This window comes from Euprymna scolopes, chromosome 22 (assembly GCF_053919585.1).
Source record: "Euprymna scolopes isolate OS-2025 chromosome 22, ASM5391958v1, whole genome shotgun sequence".
NCBI classification, from domain to species: domain Eukaryota; kingdom Metazoa; phylum Mollusca; class Cephalopoda; order Sepiida; family Sepiolidae; genus Euprymna; species Euprymna scolopes.
This window is the reverse complement of record NC_136503.1, coordinates 4,576,796-4,592,216: the sequence shown is the minus strand read 5'-3', so window position 1 is coordinate 4,592,216 and position 15,421 is coordinate 4,576,796. Positions and strand designations below refer to the sequence as shown.

General features: G+C 32.7%; 1 protein-coding gene across 26 annotated transcripts in view; it reads right to left on the bottom strand.

The window, feature by feature from the left end:
- LOC145243857 (oxidation resistance protein 1-like) overlaps nt 1-15,421 on the bottom strand; it is an 886,868-nt gene that overhangs the window by 836,356 nt on the left and 35,091 nt on the right. The gene's annotated exons all lie outside the window — the stretch shown is intronic.

Genomic DNA, 15,421 nt, shown 5'->3' with positions numbered 1-15,421 from the left:
AAAAAGCCCAAACGGCTATAGTAACTAAATAAAGGGTAGTTCTATTATTTTGGGACGCTAGGATGCCAAAAAATATGCCAGTGCGGCAAATTTCATTCCATCATAAAAACAACTTTCCACAAAAAAAAAAAAAAAAAAAAAAAAAAAAAAAAAAAAAAACTTATTTTTACATTTCCATCTAGCAAATAAACATAAAATTATATATGTAAAACAATGTTTATTATTTTTAAAATCCAACAACGGGGCTGAAGTCAATATTTTCTATTCTAAAACAAAATTAACTTTTTTGATAAATCTATGTGGCGTACTGCTGAATTATTTTTTCTAAAGAATAAAAATTAATAAAATTCATTTTTAAGATGATCTTTACACATTTATTCAGCGAATAAACATAAAAATATGACAAAACATGTTTATTATTTTTTAAAAAGTCAAGCATTGAAGAAAAAAAAGCCAACTTCATCCCCATTGCACAATTTTCATTTTTTTTAAATAATAAACGTTTTTTTTATATCTATCTTTATGTTTATTCACTGGATAAATGTATAAAAGATCATTGTAAAAATAAATCATTCATTTTTATTCTTTAGAAAAAAAAATTCAGTGGTATGCCAAACAATTTTATCAAACCAAGTCAGTTTCGTTTAAGAAAAAAAAAAGCCAACTTCATCCCGGTCGCATAATTTTGATTTTTTTTAAATAATAAACGTTTTTTTTTTTTTTCATATATATTTTTCTATTTATTCGCTAGATAAATGTATAAACATTTTTGTAAAAATAAACTTTATTCAATTTTATTCTTTAGAAAAAATAATTCAACAGTACACCACACAGATTTATCAAAAAAATTAGTTTTGTTTTACAATCGAAAACATCAACTTCAGCTCCATTGCTGGATTTTTAAAATAATAAATATAGTTTTTCACATATAATTTTATGTTTATTCGCTAGATGAAAATATAAAAATAAGTTTTGTTTTCTGTAGAAAGTTGTTTTTATTATGGAATAAAATTTGATGCGTGGCATACTTTTTGACATGCTGGCATGCCAAAAAAGAATTACCGCTAAATAAACAAGCAAATAAAGAAAAAACAATGAATAAAATAATTTTGTGTCATTAAAGTGAAAATAAATTTATTGTCCATTACAATTTGTTTAAATTGTTTTTCTTGTCTTGAAATAAAATTCGGTTTAAAGTATTCAGAATGTAATGTTAAATTAATGTTTTAATAGTTTTTTTGTTTTTTTTTTCTAGCACCAAACAGAATTTTATTTGGCACAAAAAATAAACCTTGAACATTTTTTCACAAAAAAAGAAACAAGTTTTAATGGAATTTCTAGTCAATATTTTATTACTAACAAATTGTTAAAAAAAAAAAAAAAAAAAAAAAAATGGCATCGACAGGTGCACATAAAAATTGCGGTACTTCTGCAATTTAAAGCTTGTCCTCCCCCCCCCCCCCGAGTCTTTGCTCAGCAACGCCCGGCGAACAGAAACCACCGGATTATACAGTGAGTAAAAAGAGACTCGACCAAGCAGACGGTAAAAAATTGGAAGAAAAGAAAAGGAAAAAGTTTATAAGGAAAAGAAAAGAAAGGGCAGAGTATCATTGTGCTTATTCAAGCAACAAGAAAGGTAAATGAATAATTCAAGTATAAACACCCCCAACCTCGCCATGTTAAGAACGGTTTTCAGAATAAACACCCTCAACCTCGAAAGCCGTTCTTATGGGGAGGTTGAGGGTGTCTATACTACACTGGGGTAGTTCATAAAAATACCAAAATAACTTTCTATACACAAAAAAAAAATATATATATATATATATATATATATATATTTGTTTACTAATTCAAAGAAACAAAATTTTTATACCCTCCCCCTAAAAAAAAAAAAAAAAAAAAAAAAAAAAAAAAACAGAAAAAAAACACGGTTGCTATAAAAATAACACAGTAAAATTTAAATTATTACGGTAGGTTGTTTGTTTTGTTTTTTGTTCATTTTTTTTTTTTTTATTGACTTCCATTTGCTCGGTATAATCTGGCGGTTACCGTTATCCACCGCAGGGTATTACTGAGTGAAACTCATGGATGAACGAGCTTTCAATTTCATAAACGTTCACAATTAAATTATAATTTATTATCTGGACAGACAAAATCTTTTGTTTTACCGAATTGTTATTGCATAAAAATATTTCAAACCTTAGGAAAAACAAATATTTGTTTTTATTTAATGTTCCTATCAAGATACGTTTGTCATCCATCTTGAATTTTATTTAAACGAGTTTTTGTATAGTTTTGCCTTCAAATCACTATCAGATTTCCACACCCGAATATATTTTATAAAAAACGAATTTAACCTGAACTCTCCTTTCCATATCGGCCCTTTTTTTGGGTCTGATGAAGTAATCTCTTTGAATTAGGATTCCACTGAAACATGTATGCACATATGCAATCAATGTTTGTATAATAAAAAGACATATATATGGTGTTTAAACAAAAATAAAGCCGTTTCAAACACCGTTTTTTAATCAACTATGTCTGAAAAAGATATCCCGAGTAAAAAAATAATTCTTTTATTATGCTAAACCACAACAGACAATCTAAGCACATTCCTTCCCTTAAAAAAAAAAAAAAAAAAAAAAAAAAAAAAAAAAAAAAATGGAGATCGGATTAATTTTGCATCCTTTAAAAATATTAAAATGAATAAAAACTGACAAAAATTTGGAGGTAAGAAAAACTTCATTTATATCAATCACAATCCAATCTAATACTAATAAGTGGGCTCTCTTTATCATGCTAGAACACTACTCACACCAAAGAGCATCCTATATCTTTACAAAGCCACAATTCATGCACGGAGTATTGTTGACACATCCGAGATGGTGTATTTACCACTAGTATCTCACTCTTAGACAGGTTCCAAAAAGATTCTCAAATCTAATAGGTACAGCACTGTCGGTCAAGCTCCAACCCCTGTCCCATCACTGCAATGTCGCATCCCTGTGCCTGTTTTACAAGTATTTTAATGGAATGTGTTCTGATGAACTCATAGCACTTGTGCCCCCTCGACACACATACTCCTGACAAATCCAATAGGCAGCAAAATTTCACCCCTTTACTGTTGAGGTCCCTACATGTCAGAAAGCCTTCTACTCTAATAGTTTCTTCCTTCAGACTGCTCGACTTTAGAGACAAAGTAGAGAATATGGACCGCAATGGGGGGGGGGAGACAAACAAACTTTGAAGTCGGTCGAGATCCTTACTCTTTCTGACTTATAAATTCCGTTTCCTGCTTCTCTAACTGTACTAATCTGCAGAAGTTTAAATGTAATGTGAACAAATATCGTGCTGCTTAACTCCCCTTATTAGACCCATGTTAGTTACGATCCCAGATATTAGCCTCTACATTCCAAATGGCAATGTTTTGTTTATGTGAAAGCATGTTACAAAAAAAAAAATAAATACAAAAATAAATTCCCTGTGCAAATTTCAAGATAATCAAATGCAATGTAAAACATTTTTAATTTAAAAAATTTTTTTTTTTTATTACATTTTCACCCCAAACAAGGCACATTGCCACTTTGGTGTAGGGGGCTACTATCAGGGGCAACAACTACTAATTGAATTGCCAGTGAATTTTTAGACGTGAACATCACATCTAAGTCCGCCGATTAGTTCCGTTTAACCTTGCCCTGTTAAGTTGCTGCTTAAGAAATTGGAGCAGACGCTAATTACCTGCTCCATTAATTTTATCAAGGGAGATAAATACAACCTTGTTTTATCTAAGTTTTTATTTTATGCCATTATTTCGTACACAACTTGAAAACGGTATTTAGATTTACACTTGGTAGTGGCATTTGAAAGCAATACTATCAGGACCTGTGGAAATTCCATAGTGGACTCTTTCAGATGTAGTAATGTTTGCATTCTGTGGATGTTCAGCATGAATGGAGACAAGCGGATATTATTGTAGCTCTTTTGTTAAAACTGTAAAAGTATTTATCTAAGCTAGCAAGAACGCCCAGAAAAGTCTGGTTGTAAAATATGACTAAATATGATTAAATATAAATTTAATTTATGCAGATTTCATATATTTTATCATACAGTCAATTTTCTATAGATTCTTATAAAGTTGTGATTTCAAATACAAAAAATATATCCATATAACTTGGGTGCATCAGCTTGAATCGAAACTGAAACCAAAACTTATGAAAAATTCTTAGTAAAATTATTTATAAAAAAAAAAAAGAAAGATAGATGAATTAAGTGTTAACCCTAACCCTTTGTAGTTTTAAAATATATTATATATATTATCCAGACACGCATTTCACTGTTATAGGATTAATCAGTGCAACTAACCCAAGGGATATTCAAAATAAGGATCTCAGAAACCTGAAATTCTACCTTGTACCAAATTTATAATTTTTTTTTTGTGTTATATATATATAATGTTATTTGAAAACCAGAAAATGCAAAGGAAAATTTTATTAAATAATAAAATCATTTATTTTTTTTGTTTAATGTCTGAGACTTTCAGTGTTGACACACACCCTTATCAAAGAAGACTCTTGCTTTTAGTGTTTTTTTTCTTCTTCACTTTAGATGTTAAAGCTCTTAGGGATTAAATCCTTGTCGAGTGAAGAAAAAAAACGTCTGTTTTTATCAAATGTCTAAGATGTGACAAGAAGTCATATATATATACACACATACTAGACTTTTTAGCTTGTTAAAAAGAGGTAAAAGGTATAGTCTTGATTTAGAATTAATACTTTGTCAAATTGACGTTGAATATGATTAAATTTGTGTTAATTTTTGCATAAAATATTAATTCCTATTAATCAAAAACTGTGCACCAAACAGATAGAATAATACTTAGTTCGCTGCACTTCAAAATACAGGTTCATACAAAATTTCAGCCAAATCAGCTCAGTAGTTTCCACGAAAAAAACTGTCAGATAAATATATATATACATACACACATAAATATATGTGTATACACACACACACACACACAAATTGTTTTTCCACAGATATAAACGGTGCTACACAAAAGATTTAGTTTCAGCCTCCTTTGGGCTCTTCAGTAGGAAACATCTGAATTCATGATTGAAACCAAAGTAGCTTGTATAAGCCAGATATTTTACCACCTGAGCAAATATGTCATCCAAAAAAAACTGTACAGAAACATTGAATTGCTGCACAAATTCAATGGTTTGCATTTATGTTGTATTGCGCAATCTTTGTAATACTGAAAAATATGATTTGGTTGGTTTATGACATATCGACCATTTTGGGTCAGCTATTTTAGTAAAAGTTTTTATGTTCCTAGTTGTCTATACTTTCAAATATTTATAGAATTCAGTTTGGTTGTTTGACGGCATATCAACCCTTTCGGATTATTTACTACGGAATTCAGTAATTTTGGAAACGATTTTATACTTCAAGTTGCTTATCTCCAAATATTTATTCATAGTATTTGGTTTGGTTATTTTGTAGAGAAAAATTTTTTTCAAAACAGGACTGAATTTTGAAATGGGTATAGGAACAAGCAATATCAATATTTGCTGCATTTAATTAAGGAAATCGAAACCACTAGATTGTGAAGTCGATTTTGTATTAAGGCAAGAAAGGCAGATGTTACAGCATGTATTCCATTTTAGATCGTACCTAACTGTCGAATATTTTTGGAGCGGTAGAATGATCCAACCATTTTTTGAGCAACTGATTGGTTATAAACCTTCCATCTTAGATCTAGAGTGAAAGTCAGTCCTGGGAGCTTAGAATGTGATCGAAAAATATCTAGACTGAGGTTAAAATGAACACCGAATGAAACGCGTTAATGGGAATCTCCTAATCTATGTATCTATAAAAATGAGAATGTGTGAAGTCATTTCCCAACCTATATACTCAACAAACTTTTGAAATTTTATAGTGTATTCAAACATGTGGAAGGCCTTTTAATCCATTTTCATCCAGTAAAAAGGGATGCTAAGGGGTCAAAATTGAAAAATTGGTACGTAGGGGTCATTGGATTTTGATCTGATTGCTAACAGTTCCATGAATGCGTGAATCGTTCACATGACAGATTTATTTATGTTCAAAATAAGTAAATTTGAAAACACTTTTTAAAGATCATGTCAAACCGGCCTAATGGTTGTTGAACTTGACTCACTGTCTTTAGGTTTTGGTTTCGATCTCAGCTTGAGTATTTTTTTTTTTTTTATTTACAAGAAATGAACTGTTTAGAAAAAACATAATACTCGCATGTACATGTCTGCTTCTATCAGTGTTTTTTTTTTTTTTTTTTTTTACTTCGTTTTTATTTTAAAGGAATTTCAATACCAGGCAATGCCGGGTACATCTAGCATATCTATAAAAGTGAGAATGTTTGTGTGCGAGGACACTCTCCAACCTATATACTCAACAAATTTTTGATCTACAGACTTAAAATTTGGTATATAGGATATTCAGACATGTGGAAAAGCTTATAATATACAAGTGGTTCCTAGTCGCATGCATAGCCCCCTTAGAGAATATGACGACATTAGGTTTTTACAGCGCTTACAGGGAGGTGTTGACGTCCTCCTACAATTCCCAAATTTGTCACTCATCTCGTACTAACCAGGCTTTATGTTGCCTCACTTTGGTGATCTAATGAATAACTGGTGTGCCAACGTGATTGCCAACGTGATTGCCAATGTGATTGCCAACGTGATTATGCGATGACTTTAAATTAACTTCCAATCTAATCCTGGCCAAGTCTTTATCTCTGAAGTCCATTTTTATTACTTGCTTCCTTGTTTTCCTTGTCTTTACTTTATTAACTGGACCTGCTACCTTAACTGCTCTACATCTATCCCGATAACTCATTCATTCTTCTAAAGTTGCAATACAATCAGTCTTTAATACACACATGTCACTATACTGTCCAGATGTAATCTTCTTTAGGTCATCTGATCCAATCCGATTTTTAAGACTCACCGTATAATTTCTCTCCATGCAACATATGTCCTCAACCCTAACTGGCTAGGTTTCACTTCCATACATTATCACACTGCGTACACATGCTTGATAGACTTCTTTTGGTCAGCAGTTGTAACGCTATGCTAGTTAGTAATGACAGAAGAGGTATAAACTTACGTCATTCACATCTAACTCTTGCAATTATACAAGCACCAGCTCCACCCTGTGCTCCAAGGTCACATCCTGCTTTTCTCTGTTTGGTAATAATGGCAGAAATTCCCTGCACTAACTCCATTAATTCTTGCAATCACAAAGCACCTGTTCCACCCTGCATTCCAATTTTCCAGCACCAAAAAGAAAAATAATCTTAATTATTTTGAATATCGCAGTTAAATTTCCCCATCCTCATTGTTGTGTTGTTAAAAATAAAAATTTAAATATATGTCAAGGAGAGAAGTTTCATGTAAGAACTTGATGGCAACTCGAATTGCTATTCTAACAAATGTGAAGACGCACTTCAAAGTCCAAATGAGTCGTGTCAAGTGAAGAGCTCTCTTGATTAAACCAACAACACACGCCAAACGGCCGTGCGGTTGTCAGCGACACCTTCGCGCTGACACGCAGCTCTCCTACAAGTGGAAAACAATCCTGGGACAAGGAGCCATCAGCATTGATTAACGGCGAAGTCCTGTCAACAGTATTTTTAAAGCAGCACAATTCTGAAGAATCATTAAATGCAAATTTCGATGCGGTGTTCTTTACTACAGGGGGGCGGGGTCTACACAAATAAGCACTGCTATTCCGTACTACTTACATATAGATTTTTAACGCTTTTTTGAAAAAATAAAAAAAAAAACAAAGAAAAACAGAATAAAGAACAGAAAAAAGAACAGAAAAAAACAACAATAAAAAAAAACAGAATAAAAACAAAGAAGCAAACAATAAAAACAAAAAAGACAATAAAAATACTAAGTATTTTTTTTATTATTCTGGAATAGTTTGAAATAATCAATTCGAAATATTTTTGTTGAATGTCTTTCACTTTCTATGTATACTAGTAATACTATGCATACTAGCAGGTATTGTCCGTTCGTAAAATACGCTTAAATCTATTTTAATTTATACAGATTATGTATTTATTGTTATAGAACCAATTCTCTATTGATTATTATATTGTACCTAATAAAAATCAAATTCAAAGTGTGCTGCTGGTCCAAATACTCTATATACTCTATATATATTGTAGACCAAATATTTAGTCAGAAAGACTTTCTGCACATATACACTAACAACGTTATATATATATATATATATATATATATATATATATATATATATATTATTTGTTTCGCTCTTAATGTAACTATCACTAGACGTCACCTCCCTATTATGTTACCTACCATCTTCTCTTGTGATGAGAAGCGTTAGGATTTGAAATACTATAATATAAAAAGCCCCACTTACTATGCACCCCTATAATATAACAATGCACTTACTATGCACCCCTAATTGATGAAATGAATAAATATATATTAGTATATAGTTTTATATCGTCATTTTCTTTCTTGATTATATATATATATATATATATATATATATATATATATATATATATATAATTTCCGTATACTACAACATCTCCATTTTAAACTATACGCAATTATACAGAATGTAGAAACTATGTATAAATAGAATTCAACATAATAGTGAAATGAAACCAATCTTTTAATAAGAAACCATAAAAAATGTATACGTAATTAATGCTTGTTTTTTTTTTTCAAATGAATATGCAAATTAGTTAATCTTCATGTAGTCACTCGCATATCCATGACCGAGCATATAAAGAAATTTATTTTAATAGTTTTGAAATGTGAAAAAGTAGATTTTTAATATCAATAACAGAGCGAGAAAAAAAAGAATAAACCTTATACTAGTAGACCGCCTGGCGTTGCCCGGTCATAAAATACACAAATATTATATTTCAATTAATGCCAATTTTTTATTTATTTAAAAAAAAAAAAAATACCGTAGATATTAAATACTAAATTCCTTTAATTTCCTGGACAGTATAGTGACATGTGTGTATTAGAGACTGATTGTATTGCCACTTTGAAAGAATGAGTTATCGGGATAGATGTAGAGCAGTTAAGGTAGCAGGTCCAGTTAATAGAGGAAACAAAGAAGCAAGTAATAAAAATGGACTTCAGAGATAAAGACTTGACCGGGATTAGATTGGAAGTTAATTTAAAGCCATCGCATAATCACGCTGGTAATCACGTTGACACACCAGTTTTCATTAGATCACCAAAGTGAGGCAACGTAAAGCCTGGTTAGTACGAGATGAGTGACAAATTTGGGAATTGTAGGAAGACCTCAGCACCTCCCTGTAAGAGCTGTAAAAACCTAATTAAAGGCTTTTCCACATGTCTGAATATCCTATATACCAAATTTTAAGTTTATAGATCAAAAGATTCGTTGAATATATATAGGTTGAGAAGTGTCCTCACATGCATAGAAACACACATTCTCAATTGTATAGAAATTACATATTAAGGAACGTAGTTTTAAAATACAAAAGCACTATCTCGTGCAGAGAATCTCTTCAATTTCAGATGAATTAGAGGAGGATTTGTGAACAAACAAAAACAAATAGGAACTACATCCGTCTTGCAAAAATTGGTTAGAAATTTCGAAAGAATAGTGAACACAAAATGGCTATTTTATTCAAGGAAATATGTTTAATTGAAAGAATACTGCCGACGTACACAAAATGTAGATAAATCTAATTATTGGTGAACAATTCTATTATTTGATTCTTCAGACCACTGTTCTCATCTTGAGAGTCAATTTCACAACGTTTCAGTCGATGTAACTGTTGAATATAACAAAAGATTGGCGTATACAGCGACAACAATGACTATGACAATTACTTGTTGAGTTCATTATTTGTAGAAGGGATATAGATGTGAGAGTGGATTGTCCTTTTTAACATGGAGAAGGGAATTCATTATTGATGATGACAGACAGTTACACTTTTAGAGCAGGTTTCATATAAAGTTTATGTTACAAAGACGATAGAAAAAAACATTATCTTTCGGTTGAAATAACGACGAAGACAAAAGCTTACTTATAACATGATATTTATTCCAGCTGGTTATGATGATGCTCAGGGATTTGATTGCCTTGCAGAATTACATGGTCTTGTGACTCCTAACTGTGACTCCCAGCTGTGTGTCTGATTTTGAACCCTCGTAACTGAATATATTGGATCTATCTTTCTTTGTGACGTCGAAACGTGCTCAGACACGTGAATATTTTTTCACGTGGGTTTTACATATTACATGTCTCCAACGCGTTCTTTTGGCAAAACAAAAGAACATTCCTAAATTTACATTGTCTGATTCTACTTGCTCTGACTTCCAGTTGTATCGTTATTCTAATGCACAATATTCCTAGGATTGCCTCTAAATTGTAATATGTATTTCTTTCAACTCTTGAATACTGGGTTCGATTCCATCCTTTTCCTTATAATAATTATTTACGTCGTTTCTCTAATTACTTGGATCTGTTCCCTTCTACATAAAACATAACCAACCTTCAAGTGTTTCTTGTCAAACTCGGGAATCTTTCTTGTCAAACTCGGGAATCTTTCTTGTCAAACTCGGGAATCTTTCTTGTCAAACTCGGGAATCTTTCTTGTCAAACTCGGGAATCTTTCTTGTCAAACTCGGGAATCTTTCTTGTCAAACTCGGGAATCTTTCTTGTCAAACTCGGGAATCTTTCTTGTCAAACTCGGGAATCTTTCTTGTCAAACTCGGGAATCTTTCTTGTCAAACTCGGGAATCTGCATGGAATTTTTAACAGAACCCTTTATTTTACCACGTAATTGTAATGTGACATTTTCTTGACGGTTCAATTCTCAGTGTGGGCGACCAAAAAATACAATTGCAAATTACTTATGACTTCTATCCAGTCATGGCTGACAGAACAAGAGCATGCTACCTCCGTGAAGTAAATATAAGGTTCCGTTCGAAATTCTGTGCAGATTGTCTAGTTCAATAAAAGCATTTGAGATTTTGACAAGATACACCTTAAGAAGATCTGAGCTTACATCGACCAAAATATTGTGAAAATAACACTCAAGATGAAAACAGTTATCCAAAATAAAAAAAATTTAAAAAATACAAATAACCAATTCTCATCTAAAAAATTCTATTGCTAATCCATTTCTTTTGGGTTTTTTTGTTTTATTTCTGTACCAGCTTTCTAAGAGTTTGTTATTGATTAGTCAAGATTATTTAGTGCAGGAAAGAGCGAGGGGGAGGGGGGGGGGCTAATCAAGTTGTGAAGTGGTTCTTATCATTGCAAGTGCGAAAGAGTCTGGTGGACAAAAAAAAAAAAAATGTACCTGACCTTAGAGAGCAGATGAGACTACTACACAAAAAAGAACTGAAATTTTTCTTAAGCATTAAACAATGAACGCACTTTTTCAAACGCAAGTGTGTCACATCAGCCTACAGACCAAGTCTTTTATAGAGATGATTAGTAGCATTATAAATTAAATTTATCGATTGAAACACGCCCCCCCAAAGGGAAGTGCGCCAGACACGCCGCCTCCTAAAAGGCAAGCACGCCAGACACAAAGCCCATAAAGGCAATCATAACAGACCAATGAACAGAGACTTAGAAATATTTGGAGTTAGACATCTATAAATATAAAAGCAAAAGAATGTGTGTATGCAACAGGCTTTTTTCCAGGGGCTGCTCGCTCGGCTCCCTCATTCTTAAACTGTTTATATCACGTTTATATTATATCTATGAGTTAACAATGGGGGTCGCCTGTCTATTTAATTTGCCCGACTTTGAAACGTTAAATATTCCACATTTTTGGATCGCCGGGTGTTACTTTCATTTTTCGGTATAATAATAATGATAATAATAATAATAATGATAATAATAATGATAATAATAATAATGATAATAATAATAATAATAATAATAATAACAATAACAATAATAATGATAATGATAATAATAACGATAATAATGATAATGATAATAATAATGATAATAATAATGATAATAATAATAATGATAATGATAATAATAATGATAATAATAATGATGATAATAATAACAATAATAATAATAACAATAATAATAATAACAATAATAATGATAATAATAACAATAATAATAATAATAAAGAAGCGAAACTTGATTCGATTGGTCAATGTCAGCTTCACTGTCATATCAGGCAATTGCTTTATTACTCCTCCCCTAATAATAAACGGGGGAGCCGCTTTTCTCCCCCCCCCCTCCCAAAAAAAAAACAATCATTAAAAACTGCCCCCCCCCCGCACTAAAAATATTCACTGCTGAATAGCCATTGCTTATGTCGTCGTAACTCTCCCGCGATGACTTCATTAAGTGGCCACCTGTCAATCAAACCTCTTTGACTAATCACTTTTTAATAGCTCTTACATTGCCACTGTCGCCATAGCGCAAGTGTTTAGGCTCAGCTTATTGGCCTCAAAGCTCTGGATTCGAGCCTACCTGCCACGCCCCTCTTTTTTTTTTTTTTTTTCCATTTTTAAAATCGCTATCGTTAAGTTTCCTTTTTGTTCTGATTTATCCCCACCCCCAAACACACATGCCTCACAACTTCTTAAAACTTTTTATATCGTGCCTAAATGGTAATATCTACGAGTTCACAACCGGGGTCGTCTGTCTATTTAATTTGCCTGACTTTCAAAAGATAAATATTCAACAATTTTCGATCGCCGCATGTGCATTAAGCCTTTTCGTATAAAAAAAGAAGCAGACTCACGGTAAATAAAACACTGTCTCACACTCAAACTTGATGTCATTACTCATCAAAAAACGGGCACCTGCCATTAAACGTCGCACGTTTTTTTTTTACACGTTATTATTTTCCAACTGCGTGTCAAGGCTTCGGTTTTTTTTTTTTTTTTTAAACAAACACCCGGGACACCCTGCCAACGATTTTTCTTTTAATTTATCTAAAAATACACACACCTACAAATACCCGGGAAACGGGCTAGTCTATTATATAAATCTCAGTTGTCTGTGTGTATGTTCGCTAAAAACATTTGTCATTCGCATTGAAGCAGCACGAACATCATACCATTAGAAAGAGCAATCTCTCGGACACATAATATCGAAAAATTAGGAATAATCGTCAATTATTTCATGTAAAAATGTCATTGAGCTTTAAAAGGGGGGGGGTCAGGTAAAACCTCGATTTCAATGCTGCATGTTTATCACGCATGTGCAAATGATCGATTCGTTTCATTTTAAAAAGCTAAATTTGCAACATCATAACATCTGTGTCGTTGTCGTCCAATCGATAACATGTTTGCTTAAAAACTTAACTTTTGCAAGTTCGCGTCCACCACACAGCATTTTTTTCTTTTTCTCTTACCGATCTTTTAAAATTCTCAACTTTCTTACATGCGTCCACCATGCTGCATTTTCTTAATAACAATAAGATGGCACCCAAATCCCATTTTGTTTTTATTCATTTATTTAACCGTGTTTTACAACCAGACAATGCATCCACCTCAACCTGCAAATTTAATGATGGAAATGTTATTCCCAACCGGAATGTGACGAAGCATTGGAAAGTCTTTAAGATATTTATCTTAAATGCTTAAAAGTCTTTAAGATATTTATCTTAATGCTTAAAACTAAAATGCGCACCTCAAATATCATACAACTGTTTTGCCGCTATTTCCTTTGCCAAGTTTCAATAGCAGCTCCTCTTGATGGACGCTTCACAAATGTTTTCCCTAAGTTTGCATAACTGTAAGGAATAAAGCATCCTAGAAAAATATCCATGGAAACAGCGTCATTGCTTGCTCGTGTTTTCACGCTGCCATGGTTTATGCGATATTTGTGCGGGTTGAAATGATCGATGCCTGTAATAACTGCCATGCATCAAATATGTTTACACGGTTAGCTTCTTCAAAGATAATGGTCAAGATTCCATTGAAAACTGGAATCGTATCTACATAATCAGGATTTCAAAGGCAATTCTTCCTTCTTTGTTTCTTTTACTGAAAAAGATTTGCAGACAACATGGATCCGAGATCCATTCATAAAAACATACAGACTGAAGATGTGACGGTTCTTTGATAGAATGGTAGCACATTCAAACTTAATGATCATTTTTTTTTTTTTTTTTAAAGAAATACAGATTCAAACCAACATAACTGGAGGGAACAGAAAGTGAGGGGGGTAGAAACACGAAGCGGCAGGCAGGGTGAAACATGAAAGATGGCAGGCGGGGAGAGATGAAAAGATAGAGCGAGGGGGAGCACGAAAAGAGTGGAGGAGACACGAAATGAGACGGCGGGAATGGGGAGACACGAAAGGAGATGGCGGTGTGTGTGCGTGGGAGGGACACACGAAATGAGATGGTGGGGGTGGGGAGACATGAAATGAGACGGCGGGGGTGGGGAGACACGAAATGAAATGGTGGTGTATGTTGGGGGGGCACACGAAATGAGACGGCGGGAGTGGGGAGAGGGTTATGGTTAGAGTGGGGAGACACGAAATGAGACGGCAGGGAGACACGAAATGAGAAGGCGGGGGTGGGGAGACAGGAAAAAGAGAACGGGGAGAGATAAAGTCACTTGTCTGCTGACAAATGCAGAATAAGAAAATCGACATAAAAATAGACCCCGAAGTACAAGGATATAAATGCTTATTAAGAAACATTTCAATATGAAGATCAAAAACACGATCAATAATTGAACGGACTTCTTACATTGTTCATTTCACAAAACCAATAGAAATAGACATATTTATAAACTAATAAGAATGAGAAGAAGCAATCGTATCAATCATATACACAGATCAATACAAAGTAATCCAAATTCCATTGTTGAATTCCAGTCAGTATACTATTATCAAATCTAACAAGACAAATGCATCTCTTAAGTTATTCAACCTAGGAGTATGAAATTTGTTACAGACTCTACTGAAGCAGATAGTTATTAACATTTATCTTTTTAGCTACATACGTGTGATGCTATGTCTATCATAGTTTAGCTTGAAATAGTATTTTAGTCACAAAAAATACAATAGAGATTTCAGATAAATCTGGTGCCAGGATCATAGTGTGTCCGAGGAGGAGAAATCCTTATCGATTGGAGTAATTTTTTTGTTTTTGTATCACACAGCGTGATCCTTTTAGGGAGCTGGATATCTTTACCTTAAACATACCTTGTGAGGTGGATGAAATTGGAGAGGGGGGGAGGGTGTAATAAGTACTTTTGTGTAGTTAGAATGATTCCCTAAGATCAATTTTTCACCTCAAAACCAAGGGCCCTTCATTAGACAAGATATTGTTTTTTTTTTAGTTTTCTTTGACTCCTTTCAAAAAATATCTTGTAATGAATTTGAAAAATGAAAAATGGATTTACAAACTAC